Consider the following 15,811-nt stretch of genomic DNA (forward strand, 5'->3'; position numbering starts at 1 on the left):
CACCCCAAAAATGGACTCACTTTTGGATTTGTAATATTTTTTTAATTAAAAAAAAAAAAGAAAAAAAAAGAGAAAAAAAGGAGAGAGAAAAATCTCTTGAAATGAGATTTGGGGAAACATTATAGTTCAATCAGCCCTTGAACACTGGTTAGTGTAGGTGTCCCTTTAACAGGAATCAGTATTTCAATGTCTGAGATCTTAGTAAAATTACCTGCTTCATAGAATATTCTAATTAACTGATTTTTGTACACATTCTTTAAATGGCTGATGGGACTGGACAAGTTCTTGGAAGAAAAGGGACTCTTACAGCATTTTTGGATTATGAAGTTTAAAGCAGGCTGTAATTGAACAGTTCTCTGACAGTTGTAAAATTTTTCAACTTTTTTTCAAAATACGAGAGAAATGTGGCTCTAATTCAAACTGAATTCTAATTTGTTGCACTAGGAATGCTGTGCTCTGTTCTTTAAGAAAGGTAGGACTTATTATTTTATTATAGAAGTAGCAAGTTACAATGGATATATCTTGCCTATTAGAAGTAATTGTAAAGGAGTCACTCTCAATAAAACGCATAATTTATTGGGACCATGGAGAGTAAGTGAAATATTTAATGAAGTTAGAACACAGCTAGAAATACTAGGGTTTGGTTTTTTTTAAGCATTGTGTAATTCAGCCTAAATAGAGTTTAAGAGCTCTTCATCAAAGTTTGAGGAATATTAACACTTCAGATATGTAATGCAATTCAAAGTGAGCACAGTGAAACTAAAATTGTGCAGAACATCTCAGTTTTTTAAGAGAATAATACTGTTAAGCATCTGGAAAAAAAAATATTCATTTTTCAAATGAGAAAAACCCTCTTACACTATTTTTTTTAACAGAGTGATTCTGTTTATTTTTATACTGTCACCAGTGCATGTATTATATGTTTCAGAAGAAATGGTGCATTGTGACAATGCTATGTGCATGTTGAAAGAGTATTACAAATGTTGCAGATCTATCTGTGTTCTGTAACAAGTTCATTTAAACTGTTTGAATATTGACATTTTCTATTAATATTTTTGTGAAAAGGAGTTGTGATAAAGTCCACACATGAATAGTGTGGTTTGCTCTTATCAAAAAATGATAGTTTGAAGATTTCCCATCTGGTTCTGCATATGCAAATATGTTTTCTGGTATGCCAGTGTAGTAACTAAGTTTACTCTCCATTGAGCGTGAATGAAGACACTTTTGAAACTACCCAGTTGTCATTTTTAACGATGTAGAATAGAGTTTACAAAACTTTTACATTCATTGCATTTTTCTATCTACTTAATGTACGCAGTGTAAGTGCCTAGTTTTAGGTTCTTGTCCTATTAGATATCACTAGCTAGAATTAATTTCCAACAATAACTCTGCATTTTGAGGTTTACTTCTTGTTCATTCTCAAAACACCAGTGTTTTGTCTTGCTAAGGATACCTTCAAGTTTGTTAGGGAGCTATTACTGAAGAAACCCCAAGTTTATAAACCTCTTTGAAATAAAGTAATTTTTGGAATAGGTAAGGATTTTATTATAAATAAGTATTATTTATTTATTATAAATAAAGATGCATGAACATATGCACAAAGAAGATGGAAAGTGAAGCCTCCAGGACTGTGTTAATCCTGGTTAAATGGGCATGTTTTTATAGAGGCTTTTCCTAATAATAAATTGGCAACTAGGTAGACGCATCTGGCTGCTTGTGCTGTCTGAAAGGGTGCTCTCTGCAGGCAGTCTGCTTGCCCTGACTTAAAAAGAAAAATATTAAAACCTTACACCCTGATTACTGGAGACTCCCTGGACTTCTCAGGGAGAAAAGTACTGTGCTTCCCCTTGCTCCCTGCCTTTCTGATGATGTGGTGTGTATGTGGCACTCCATGTGTGATGGAGAAGAGCTGCTAAACTGAGCCCTTTCCTTGTGCACCCTGGTAACTTCTGCTGATCCTGAGCCTTTTCCTTCTGCATCCTACATTTCAGCAAAGGTAAAGTTCGGTCAGCACTTCTGGGTGAGGACGGTACTGCTGCAAGGGCATTTGAGTGTTGTCTTCTTTGTGGCATTTCTTTTCACTTATTTGCCGTTAGTCCAGAAGTTGCTGGTCAATCTCTAGGTGCTTTTCAGAAGAAAAGGTATTGTGGATTTCCCTACAGTGAGTTTAGCTGCAGGGCATGTGAGAGTCACCCAGGCTGGTTCACACTGCACTGAAATAACACTACCATAGCAAGTTCATTTATTCAATAAATGTGGAAGCTCCGTTCTGCTCTGACATTAACACTAGATACTTATTGTGTGAAGGATGAAAAGGCATGGTGTTCAGTGTGGGTTGGAGCACATGGAAGCAGGTGTGGGGTGGCACAGAAGGAGCCTGTGCAGTCATGGGGCAAGTGTTGTATCTTCATGTGCAGGATGAGGTGAGCAGTACTGTGTGTCAGGGGTGGCTGGCCAGGTGAGAGCTGTTGCTGCCAAGAGGATTGTCGAGCACAGCAGAGGCAGGTGCCTCTGTGGCAGAGGAGAGGGAGGGCTAAAGGTTTGAAGGGGGCTACTGTCAAAACAGTGATTGAGGTAAGGGGTTCATGTCCTTGTATGAACTGGAAGAGCCTGACGGGAGTGGAAAAGGTCAGAAATCACAGGTGTGAAGGTCATGCTTTAATTTATATCCTATTGCTTGTCATTTTTAACCTGAACACCTGAAAAATGTTCAGTTGGATTTTGTTATAACATGTCTTTGCTGGCCAGACATGTTTTCTTCTGCCCTTTATGTTGTAGCATAAACAGCTGAGGTCTGTTATTTCAGCAGCCTCAGTGTAGACTACTTTTGTATTTATAGTTCTTTTCTGACCCCAAAAATCAGCATTACTTGAGTCGCCAGAGTTTTACTAGAATTCAAGTGTCTTATTATTTCAGTAAATAGTTGTGAGAATTGAAATTAACATTCTCCAGAATATGTCTAAAATTCCATTGATATCCCTTGAGCATAACAGTGCTGAAGTCTAGTTGCTTCAGTTTAATTCTCATCTGGAAAATCCTAATGCTCTTCAAAAGCAGTGTAACTCAGATCAACTGCTTGAGAGATAAGTGTACTAAACTGTTACAAGTCTTGCACTGAAGATAAACTCCCGTAATTCAATATCTTGCCTTTTTTTCAGCTATGTTAATGTTGAACAACTATGTAATATTATTGTGAACTCCCACATCGTACAATATACTATAGACTGAGTACTGCTGTCATGAGTAAATGTTGCCAGGACAAATGGAAGTAAAATGTAGCTTAAACATGGTATTAGAATTCTTTGGAGTCTTGTCTGAGACACTGATCAGTCCTTTTCTGAACAACAGCTAGTCCAAGAAGATATTTTTCTAGCAGAATCTAGGTAATCAAATCTAATGTTTAAAATAATTACGACTAAAAAGTATATATTTTTGTTCTATCTACATATTTCTGTTCTTAAGTAAAATTTAGTTTCCTCAGATATATTTCCTGTTTAAAAAATATTTTCCACATTCTTCAAGTTGTGATTTTTTTTTTAGTTTTTCTCCAACTGAAAACTATTGATCATAAAGTAGGGTTTGGAGAGAAAAAAACTTGCTAAAAATTTTTAACTACTTCAGATGTGACTGAGTTTTAAAGTTTTCACATGACCAGGAATTGTCTGTTATGCATCATGAGGATTAAAATTTTTAATAAAAACTATTCAGTTTTAGTATTTGAATTATAGTCTAAGGCTGAATAGTGTATCTGGTGAACTTTGCAAGAGCTGCTTTTTGATAACTGTTGAACTTGCTCTTTCACTCTTGAAGAGAATATGTTTGCTTATAACAAGCTTTATTCCATTTTTGGCACCTTAAGAAGCTGATAAAACACATTTTCAGAAAGAAAATATAAGAGGATTCTTCTGGGACAAACTTTGAAAGTCTTCAATTTCCTGTCAACCATGACTTGTACCTGTTACCTCATTTTTTCTTGTAATACGTAAACTTGGAATTTCTATTGCATAATGTTTTGATCAGACAACATATATGTGTATGTTTGTTGCTTGTTAGTTAAAACTCCTATTTTTGTATTCAAGCAAGTTTTTAATAGGGAATTTTGACTCATTGCCTTAGTGAAAATGGACTTAATTGGAATGATGCTTATATCTTAGATATGTTATTGTCTAGATAGGCTACTATTTAATAATGCTGCATGTAAATCCAATGCTGTACAACAAAGAAAAACCAAAAGGTCTCGCTGCTAGGTCATGCTCTTTCTCTGAGTTTTCATTAAAAGTTGTATATAGAAATCTCTTCAGTAGATTTTTTCACTGTGTGTATTAAAACTACTCACTTCTACAAGCTTAAGTATTGTAGTTGTGTTATAGTAGAGGTACTTTGTGAATCAGGCAGAACTGTTAACTTGGCTTTAAGGAAAATCTTCAAGTTAATAATTATTGGGGTGTTTCATATTTTAATTTAAACTCAAATCTTAGTATTTGGATGTTTATTATAGAGTTATGCTTCCTTATCAAGTAAGGGGTGCATATTCCTTTTTTTGAAATTATTGGGTTTGAATGTTATTTAACCTGCTCAGAGGATAACTTTTTGTTGTGAGGAAGCTCACAGGCTCTCTAATCAAAGCTCCTGCTCAAAGAACAGCTATGAAATGAGATCAAGATCCTCTAAACTTTATCCACTTGGGTTTTGAAAGCTTTCTGGAGTGGAAACAGATAGTTAGGCATTTTTTGAAAGGTTTCTGTATAACATAGAAGACAGCAACTTCTTCACATTGCACAGTACTATAGTGAACTGTGACATTTTAGGGCACACTAGAGGAATTCTGGTAAATTCAATTGCTCTGTTGAACAAGATTGTTATTTCTTCTGTCACATTCAGAGAAGAAATTCAGCAGTGATATGTTCCTGCTGTCACTGTAAGCAAAGAACGGATTAATATAGAAACTTAGACCTAGATCTGACTTGCCCTCAACCAACCTTTTTTGATGTTGTGATGGCTGGTGAAGGCCAGCTGTACTGTTCTGCTGGCCTCTTGTGCTCCCCTGGAATGAGCCTGGTGCTTTCCCCTCCTTCTCTGACCCAATTCCTGCTGCTTCCCAAACTCCTGCACTTTTGCCTAAGCTGCTGGAATCTAGCTCAAGTAGGGTCTCCTTCAAAATAAAAGTTCTTGCTAGAAAATTAGAAACTTGAAAGGAAGATCTTACATTGCATTTGTGTAATTATTCTTTTTATGTCTGACTTCCCTGATTTTGGCAATTTCTGATGATTCTTTAAGATATCATTAAAATACACAGTAAACCATTTTCATAAGATGTCTCTAGTAATGGAAGGAAAGGTAGAGAGGAAGAATGCCCATGTTGTATGTGTTGCTTAACTCTTCAAAATTAAGAAACTCTGGAACTAATAGAGCTAATTTTAATAGCTGGGCAAATGGTTGAAAGCAAAACACTAAAAATAATCTAATGCTTAACAGAGTAATTTCACCATCTCCCTTGTGCACCTAGGCATGTTCTTATTTAGGGTATGTGAATTGCCTACTTCCTGAGGTTTATTTAGTGAGAACTGCAAGAGAATGATGTAAATTATGTGAGCTGGGTGTCTGAAATTAGATGATATAACTACTGTCCTCAGGGACAGGAAAGTGCTCTTGAAACATACCTGTCAAGTACATTCTTAGAAGAGGAGTATAATCCTTATGCAATTTATATTTTAAAAAAACGAAAAGAACAAAACAAGGCAAAACCATACTACTTCTACTATGTAATTTTCTCCCCTTTAACCACATACCTAAGAAAAAAAAAGCCCAGTTAAAACCAAAGGAAAGTGATCTTGCTTAAGGAATGAAATTCTATTTTTTGAAGTAAATCCTTTGGGTCCAACCTATTCAAAGTATGGATGACATTAAAGATTGTTAGTACTTCAGCAACTGTAAACATTGGCTTTGAGAATTGGAATATGCGATACTTAACATTAAATCTGATTCTGTAGGGCGAGTGGCTCAGGTTGGATTTTTTGGTTGCATCCATTATTTAACAATCATTACTTTTGTTAATATTCTCAATAATACAATTTTTGAACTGCATTAATTCATTTTAGGAGTCTAGTCTAAGCATGAAGTCACCTGGTTTTGTCATTTTTTGGCAGTAGTGGAGGAGCTACTCTCTTTATTCTAGATTTGCCAAGTAATTTACTTGAATAAAAAGTTCTTTTCTATTGTCCATTTTGGTACCAATGTGAATAGTTGTTTAACTTTGTGAGCAGTGTTTGTGAGGTTTGTACATGATATGATTTGTACATATATTATATAAAATCTGATGGTTTTTTAGTTGTAAGCTTAAACGTCCAATCATCTTTTCAAAAAGAATTATTAAAACAATAGTTCTACAAGATCTTATGTAGACAGTTGATACCCCATATCTTCTTTACTCATACTTCCATCAGTGATATTGTTTAGTGTCATTGTAGGAAACCTTTCAACCAGTAAGAAGGGATTAGTTATAAGGATTAGGATTAAGGGTACTGGAGCACCTTCTCTATGAAGACAGACTGGGAAAGTTGTGGCTGTTGAACTTGGAGAAGAGAAGGTTGGGTGGGGACCTCACAGCAACCTTCCAGCGTCTAAAGGGGCCTACAGGGAAGCCAGAGAGGGACTGTACATCAGGAGCTGTAGTCATAGGGCAAGGAGTAATGGGTACAAATTGAAAGACAGGAAATTAGGTTAGATATTAGAAAAATTATTTCCTGTGAGTCTGGTGAGATACTGGAGATCAGGTTGCCCAGGGAGGTTGATGTCCCAACCCGGGCTGTGTTCAAAGGCAGGTTGGACAAGGCCTTAAGCAACCTGGTCTAATGGGATGTGTCCCTGCCAATGGCATGGGGGGTTGAGACTAGATGATCTCTATGGTTCCCTCCAACTCTTAGCATTCTGTGATTTTATTGTTCTATACACTGCAAACTGAACTTCCCTGAGGCACCATGAAGTAGTTCAAGGTCCTGTCCATGACATATCAGAGATCTCTTTGGGGTGTCTTTTAAAAATTGTTTTTTAAACTGAAAAGTAGTGTTAATATCAAAGAGAACAGATAGACCAAAGAAATGCTGCTGGTCTCAACACACTGTTCTCCGGGAAAGAAAAACCCCAAAAAACTTCAAGGGGAAATAGTCACTCTGTAGAATTGCTTTTCATTTTAAAGTCTTCTGTAGAAAGACGTAGCACTTTGAAACTACATGTCATGCTTTCTTTGCATTGGAAACTTCACTGCACACTTACCATTTTTCAGCCTCCCATTAAAGAAACAAAACCAGAAAGCCAGTAATACCTGAAGTTGCCAGGGAAGAAAAAGCCCAAAACAACCACAGAGCTATTGATCTCCTGAGTCTCGATGGATTTTCCAACAGTCTTGACCTTGAGAAGAGAAGCCTCTTTTAAAAAGAAAGACAGAGTGGATATTTTGCAGGACAAACATATTTTTCACCAAGTCTGATCACTCAAACATCACAGTCTCCTCCTCAGTGGCTAGGAAAGGAATACATGAAGGTATTTCAAGACCAAGGAAATATGAACCATGCATGTCTGTAAATTCAGCCTAGGATTAATTCCTGATGAGAAAGCTGGGGGCTTTCTTCAGAACCTGAAATTTGGACTACTTCTAATGAGACTTTTTTATGGCAGTCTGTTCTGCAGGTAAGAATATCACACATTTTGCACCCGTCTGCACACACACATGCTTTGCCTTGCCAAAGAGACCTCTTCAGTGCCCCATCCTATGCCCCAGCAGCCATTCAGAAGTGTATCTTAGAAAATAAAGACTTCTAGTAGCTGGTGTGTAGCTGTTTCGTTTCAAGTGCAAGACTTAGTCCTCTTACCTTTGCAAACACAAAATACAACACTTTTGTAACCATCTATATGGGTAGGCAAATACTAAAGAAACTTTTCCAGAGTTGTTCATTTACTGTTTTCTGTCTCTAAATTGACTGTCATTATGATGCATTTCTGTGAAACGCAAGAATAGTCTGGTCTTGGTTTACAGGGTACATATTCCCATCCACATAGAATTTATTGAAAAGGCTATGCAGTTTTAGAGAAAAAAATTAAGGAGAATTGAAGATTTGTGCAGAACAATCTCCATCACTATCATACTTCAATTCTTGTGTATTTTACTCATCCCAAGGTTCACTTCATGGTAACTTTAGTTTATTTAGTAAAATTGGATGGACTTCCACAACTTACAGTCAGTAGTCAGGGAAGAATGCCTCTGTCATATGCCTTAGTAAAGGCAATTCAAGTGTTGGTAAAGAGTTTTGAGTTCAAAGTCCACAAGCTCAAAACATCTTTAAAAAAACTTCAGCAAGACAAAACTTGGCTTTTTGTCAGTTTTGTTATGTTAAAATATGTTACAACTCATAGCAACAATATAGTCTCAAAATACACCCTTACTCCTTTAAAGTCTACACAAACCTGCTTCCCCAAGCCCTACTTTCTTGAATATTTGTGAAGTGTATGTTTTTAATGGGGGAACATCTCCAGTTGTTCAGTTGCTCAACTTGAGAAATTGTCCAGAGAAATTGTGGATGCCCCATCCCTGGAAGTGTTCAAGGACAGGTTGGATAAGGCTCTGAGCAACCTGGTCTAGTGGAAGGTGTCCTCCCTGCCTGTGGCAGGCAGGTTGGAGCTAGGTGATTGTTAATGTCCCCTCCAACCCAATCCATTCTGTGATTCTATGATAAATAAAACAAGCCTGGATCTTTCAGTTAGTGGCTCTTTTCAAATGTAGGGTCTTTATGTTTCCAAGTCGCTTGGCCCCTCTACCCTGCACCAGGTGTTGTGTCTGTTTTCCCTGCTCCCATGCTCTTCTGAAACTTCCCTGTGTTGCTGTTCCTCATCTGCCTGATTTATTCTAAGAGAAAGGATGTATGTTATCTTTTTTTAGGCAGTGGGGCCAAACCCTGTAGAATACTTGAAGGAAGTAATTTTTAGGAGGCAGCGGATAAGAAAAAGTCTGTAGCTGAGTACATTTTAGCAAAAGTGAAGCTCCATTGGATGCATATAGCAGTTTTGATCTTTTTTACTGATACCAGCAAGTTACTCTGCCTCCAGTGTTATTTGAGGTATGGTGGTGGATCATGACATATGTCAACTTCTCAGATGAGAACCTGCACATATAGATAGATATCTGCTTCTGAAGTCTTATGTATACTGTGTGATTATGGTTTCATTGCCATTTGGTAGATCTGATGATAAACAAACAACTATAATAACAATGTTAAAGAAAGACTAATTAATTACTATTCTTGAAACAGTGTAGAACTCATTTTTCTCAAACTTCCAAGCAGAGAATAAATGGAACTTCATCCTTTAACAGCTCATGGATGTTAAAGGATCATTTAGTCCATGGATTTTTACATTCCTTTTAGAATTTGTTGTATTACTCCCTTCCTGTCTGCCCTCTCTCCTTGAAGAAGAGATACACTCTGAAAACAGAAAGGGGATGGCTAGCACCATCCTCTGCAATTATTTAAGCTTAAGAGCCAGTCTTTCATTTTTTTCCTGATGTCATTTATGAGAATACTAGTAGATATGTGAATGGGCCATTTACATTACATCTGTCCTGAGTTACAAGATGCCAAGCATCTTAAGTCATGAAACATTTCCAGTTTGAGTCTCAGTGAAATGTTAATTGTGGATTCCCCTGAAACATACTACATGGATTCTTTCATCCATGGGCTTTGCCATTTATAAAGTGCCTAGATGGTGTTAATGAAGCCCATATGGACTTCAAATGAGCTAATTTTAGTCAATTAGATACCTTAATGCTAGGGGATTAACATGAAAAGTCAAAAGCAATGAGAGCTGGCAAGAGTTGTTTATGTTATTAATTTTTTCTTGTCGAATGTATGAGGTAGAAGTGCTGCTATACCAAATTCTGCTTAAGATAAGAGGAGGCAGAAACGGTGTGTGAGTTCAGGAGATGACTGCAGCTCCTGTTCCTTTGCTACCTTTCTGATGCCAGAGTAAATATTCAGAATTGACAACTGTACCTTGAGCTAGTACAGGCTCCTCCAGCAGTCACACAGAATGGAGGATTGGATAGAGTTGCATGAACACTTCTGTCCCCCGAAACATTTTTCGTTCACAGGCACATGTATCTTAGGAGCTAACTTTGTTGTGCCTGCTGACTTTACCAGTTCAGAGCCAAGATGCAGTTGTCTGTGTGGTGCAAAGAAATTGTGTTGATGAAGCCACTTGTTGGTTTTAGGTATTTATTGATAGGATTCAGTCAAATGGATTACCTCTGCCCACTTCTTGAAAGAATGCATATATAAAAGCTAAAGTTTAACAAAGCAGAGAAAAGCAGTTCAGAAAACTCTTTTTATTAAAAGAGTACTAACAGTGTGTATCTTTAAAAAGGAATATCTCATATTTAAATGAATCACTTATACAAAAAATTGCTTTCATCGAAGGTCTTTTTTCTAGAATTTATCTGGAATTCATAAAATGTTTATATATGTGTGTGTGTGTATATATATGTATGTATGAATAGAAGATGTATATATTCTTTGAGGGATCATTTTGCATCCCTGCATGACCAATGGACTGAGGACCAGAAGATCTTAATTCTTACATGAAGTTAAAAGCTTAGTTTCAAGTCCAAGACAAAAGATTCATGCTGTTTTACTTATATGATACTCTGTAAGTGTCTTGGATTTGTCAGATGAATTAAGATTGCTAAAGATTTTTCCCTTATTTAGTGATAGGTTAAGGTAATAATTCCCTCGGAGGATGTTGAGGCCTGGTTTCTCTGGTGGAGAACCAGCAAATTCTGCCACATCCATGTGACAATGAGGTCACAAAATAACACCTGAGGGGCTTCCGTAGTGCCTGATGCCTTTCCTCCTAGATAGGCACCTGACTGGTGGATGAAGTGCCATATTGGGATACTTAACCTTTCTTAGCTTTTAAACATCCAAACCAGCTGAAGATAGGTCTCATCCACTAAACCCTCTTTCCCAGGTACCGCCTTTATTTGTACCTCCTGGCAGTGCTGCAATCCACAGTTTTGCTTTCTGTTTTCTACGGAGGCAACACAGTGTCATGTTCCCTGGATTGCGGTCACCCTACCATGGCTCCCTGACGGACTGTTTCAGTTACTCTCCCTACTCTTGAGGTGAAGGGTCCTGTCTAGACAGTGTAAGCCCCAAGAAGACTAGAGTAAAAGCTCATTGATCAAGTAAACATCCAAAGCAGCTTTCTTCTAAGCCATTTCAGGATGTCTCTAAATGTGCAAACAGCATTCAGTCTGCACCTGAACAAGTTGTTTGATTGAACATAATTGAGTCAAGTTGATTTTCTGTCACATTGTAGTAGGCAGACCCCGTGGAGTGGGACTTCTATGGTGTCAGCATTGTTCTGGCAGACATGGGTAGAGGTTAGGGGTGGGCACACATAAACACAACTATTTTGTGTGTCAAAAGATGTACTTAATTTATTCTCATTTTGAGGTTAAGAGTATTTCACATTGGCACCAAAGAGCTATCAAGTTTTGTCTGTAATGAATTGAGTTGGCACAAATCAGCAATGAACTAGAATATAAGAGAGTTTTTTAATCAGCTCTTAAGCCATTTCGCAAATGAAGCTAGAGCTGTGTGAGGGTGCTGAAATAAAATGTCTGGAATGTCCAGAACTCTGGTTTCTCAAGTACACAATAATAAAACATTATGAGTGGTCCACATCTTGTGATTAGCTTTGATTGTACAGTTGTTGCCCTTGCAGATTTTACTCCATGGCATTGTGATGTAATGATGTTCTGTCTTTCTGATATGAAATGCAGAGGGTTTTGTTTCTAAATTAGAGTAGTGGAAACCATTCTTCTGGGAGACTGCAATCCCACAGCTAATTAAGAAGCAATTTTCTTCAAATAACATGGTTCAGACAAAAAAACCCAAACCAAACCAAAACCCTGAAAGAGAATTGACGGAATTCTGCTAAGTTATCTAACTCTAGTAGTTTGCCAAAGGAAGAAAAATAGAAGTTTTTTTCCCTTCACTATAACGCAAGTAGATAGAAAAAACCAGGGTTTTTTTTGTCTGGAGCCAAAAGCATGTAGTCAGGACATTCAGATTAATTTCGCCTGAATTTTAAGAAAATAGCCAAAATAGTTTCCTATGTTCATGAAGTGTGATCTGACTGATCACTGTGTGTGACTGCAAGTTACCTGTTCTCTTTATTTAGGAAATACTTTGAATTGTAAAACTAATGTAATTACATGACAACGCCAGTCGTGTAGCACCTACCTCCTATACTCTCCAGAGGTTTTAGTATTCTGGTTTAATTACTCTTTCGCACTTTAGGAATCATTTGTGCTGGGCTTATGATCAGCATAGTGGGAGACTGAAGAAAGCTATCTTTTGAACATCTTTTTGTTTGCCCTACCCTTTCCCTAGTCAGAGGCCTTACCAGGAAAAGTGAAATAGAGCTTGCAATACTAGAAAACAAACATGCTGAAATGTGGCACATAGGCACAGCCTCATGAGAGGATGAAAATTCAATCTCTGCTCTGCTGTCTGTGAATTCACAACTAGCAAAACTCATGTGCAACTTCCTTCTTTCCCTGTTGGGTTGGGATGAGTTAAGTAAGATGGCACGAGGAAAGAAGAGGGGAACCAAGCTTTGTATTCTTCTTTGGAACCATTACATCAATTAAGTATTGAATTGGAAAGAACAGATCTATAAATTATCATATTTTAACTTCCAGCTGAATTCTTGAGCCAAATTGTTTGCATTATTCCAAAAAGAATATGAAGGAAATCTAAAACCACTTAGTCTAGACTGAGTAAATAAGGGCTATTAAGTACCAGTTAGTTAAAGAAGGTGCAATATTCGTATTTTCTTTTAAAATGGGATTTTTTACAATTAGGGAGAGAAACTTACATAGGGACTGCTTCCTCTGAGTGTTAACCTGTAGTTAATGAGAAAAGTATTTGCATCAGCAACTTCCCATGTATTAAATTGAACCTTTTATTTCATCAATTTAATTTGGTTTTAGTAAATTTGGCTCTAGGGTCAGCATAGTGCAAGCAATATAGTCTCTTCTTGGATTCAGATTTGGTTTAAACAAGGAAAATGTAATACGTCCATTCTCTTCAAGAACTGGAATGGAAAAAAATATGACTTGCAGTATCCGCATGTGTTACAACTCACTTGTGAATTGTTTTATTCGAACATATACAGTCAATAAATATTTTACTGTGATCATATCATGTGACTTACTGCTTGTTCTTCAGAGTACTTGTGAGAGTTCCATAGATGGTGTAGTTTGGACTTTATATATATGTTATTGACTCTTAAGTAATTGCATGGCTACCACAGGAGATAAATGAAGCTTAATTAAATTTTCTATGCTTCCATGTAGCTCCAGTTCCCGTAATGGAATAAGCTTATTTTGTTGTCAGCATGTAAACTGACAGTTCATTTCCGGCACTACCTGTGCAATTAATGCATGTCCTTGTATTTACTGGGATAATCAAACTGGCAATTGTAATGCAAAAATGAATCGCACCAGTAGTTATTATTTGATATGGTAAAATAACCTAATGTACTATCTGGTGGAAGCCCAGTAGTCGTAATTCAGAATCTTTATGCAATTGCCCAGTGACATAGAGCTATTTCTGTAGGTCATTCTATAAAAATGCCTTTCTGTTGCTAGTAGTAGAGTTGTGAGGCCCTGCAGCTGTATTGAGTCTTCTGCTGAGGTCAGTGATTGCTATGGAAGTAAGATGGTAACCAGCACTAAGGGGTCTTAGAGGCTGAGCTGTCCCATTGTATCAGTAAGAGAAGGTTCAGCTAAGAACTAAAATAGGCATTTGTAAATCTTTCACATTGAACCACTTGTAACAGCTTCTCCAAGTTCAGCAGAGGCACAACACGCTCCAGTTACAGCTCTGACAGCACCTATAAATGCAGGCAAAGGCTGTGCTGAGGATCTCCACTACTTTTGTGAGGTTTATGTCCGACTTACAGGGTTGGGAGAAGTCTCTTTAGCCAGGTCACTGCTCTGCATGTGGCTGTTGTTGCCCAACAAGTAGCTCTTACTGCCTTCACTCTGTTGTTGCAGAGCTGAAAATCTATGCTGAGCCCCATAGAATTGACCTGTAGCTGCCACAGCCTCTTGAGCCACATCTACACAGCTAAATAAAATGTGCCTTGGCACTGAGGTCTGTGGGCTGAACAGTTTCCTCGTGTTCCCTCTTCTGTGCCCATTCAATGTCCTTGCAGGTATAAGAATGCAAGTTACTGTGTTTTGTATGGCATCTTTTTCCAGTCCAACATACTTGCAGTGAACTGAGGGCTTAATTGCCACCCACTTGAGTGGTATTCTCCTTGCACAAAAACACAGATCAACACTTTCATGCCCAGGAGTGTTTCGGATGGAAATGGAAGGGTTACAGATCCCATAAGGCCTCAGAAGACTCTGAAGATGGAAGGGTGCTAAACCTGACTATGGGCAAACTGTGCTTAGAATCTCCTCAGCCAGGTATCACTGAGCAGGGCAGTTTGCAGAGAGTGCAAACTCCCCAGTCCATACAGCCTTTGGGAGCTGAGGGCTTTTGGCCCTGTTTTACTAAGTGGAGGAGGTGGTCATGGTGAAAGAAGTTGTTCCTTTTCCTTATTACCACAGCATTTTTGTGGCAAAGCTAGGGAAGTTTTTCAAACTCACTGAGGTGTAATTGAGAGCACAGTTCAGTGAAACTGTTAAAATCTGAATAGCACTCAGTAAAAGACAACCCAGGTAAGAGATATGTAGGAAAGTCGAATACTCTGTTACATTGCTGACAGAGTGCAAATTGAATCAATGCACACCCAAATTGTTATTATTAGTACGATTTTTAAAAGAAACTTGATGTTTTGCCTAGCCAGGGGCCTAGCAGAATTAATCCATACTAATTCAGAGTGTGAATTTGCAGTTAAATGCTTTAAATTCTTGTGTGTACAGATGAGTTCCACAATGAAAGTGTCCATAATTCAAATCATTTTAGTGTCAGGTTTACCATGTCCTAGTATCTGACTTGCCGATAGCCACATCATCTAATTGATTTCTTAAAGTGATTAAGTGCCATAAATGCCAGAGTCAATTTTACTTTCTTTGTGGCCAAATACCTAGTCCTTTCAGAAAATAGGATTTAAGTTCCTAAATAATTTTGGTTGCTTTTAAAAATGTAATTTTGTTGGAATATTTGAAGTATTCAGCACCATAGCAACAGCAAGGAATTATGCCTAATGTTCAGTGCACTAAAAAAAATGTATTGGGTATCTGTTGTACACCACAGATCTGAGAGTAAACTACTTCCATCTATAACAATATGCTATTTCAATAAGGGAACAAGGACAATTTCTTTTTTTTTTTACTTTTTCAGAATATGTGATAATTGTTAGGTCAATAAGGCTTTAACGATTACTGCAAAAAAGCTAGAAATTAATTAGCCATGCTTGTGCTTTCAGAGGGCTAAAAGTTATAAGAAAGAGTTACTGTCCTTTGTTTATGCTCTGTGCCTTCATGAAGAGAACAAATTCCGTTTACTTTATAAAATGTAATGACTACGATAAAAATGAGATCCTTTTTAAAAGTATAAAATTAAAAGTTGAGCCTCTTCAGAGAGAACAGGGGTTTTGTTCAGGTTAAATACAGGTTTTTTGCTTTGTGATACAGTGTACAAAATCACGCTTAAAACTGTGCTGAACAGCGTAATTTAAATAAGAAACAGGGTTTAAATGTTACCTGTAAACACATCCAGAGTGCTTAGCATGCAATATG

The 15,811-nt window shown here is 37.3% G+C and overlaps 1 protein-coding gene across 2 annotated transcripts in view; it reads left to right on the forward strand.

Moving 5' to 3' along the window:
- HOMER1 (homer scaffold protein 1) overlaps nt 1–15,811 on the forward strand; it is a 97,838-nt gene that overhangs the window by 50,156 nt on the left and 31,871 nt on the right. The gene's annotated exons all lie outside the window — the stretch shown is intronic.

This window comes from Corvus kubaryi, unplaced genomic scaffold (assembly GCF_017639235.1).
Source record: "Corvus kubaryi isolate FWS band 111438036 unplaced genomic scaffold, C.kubaryi_AGA036_p1.0 37308, whole genome shotgun sequence".
In the NCBI taxonomy this organism is placed as follows: domain Eukaryota; kingdom Metazoa; phylum Chordata; class Aves; order Passeriformes; family Corvidae; genus Corvus; species Corvus kubaryi.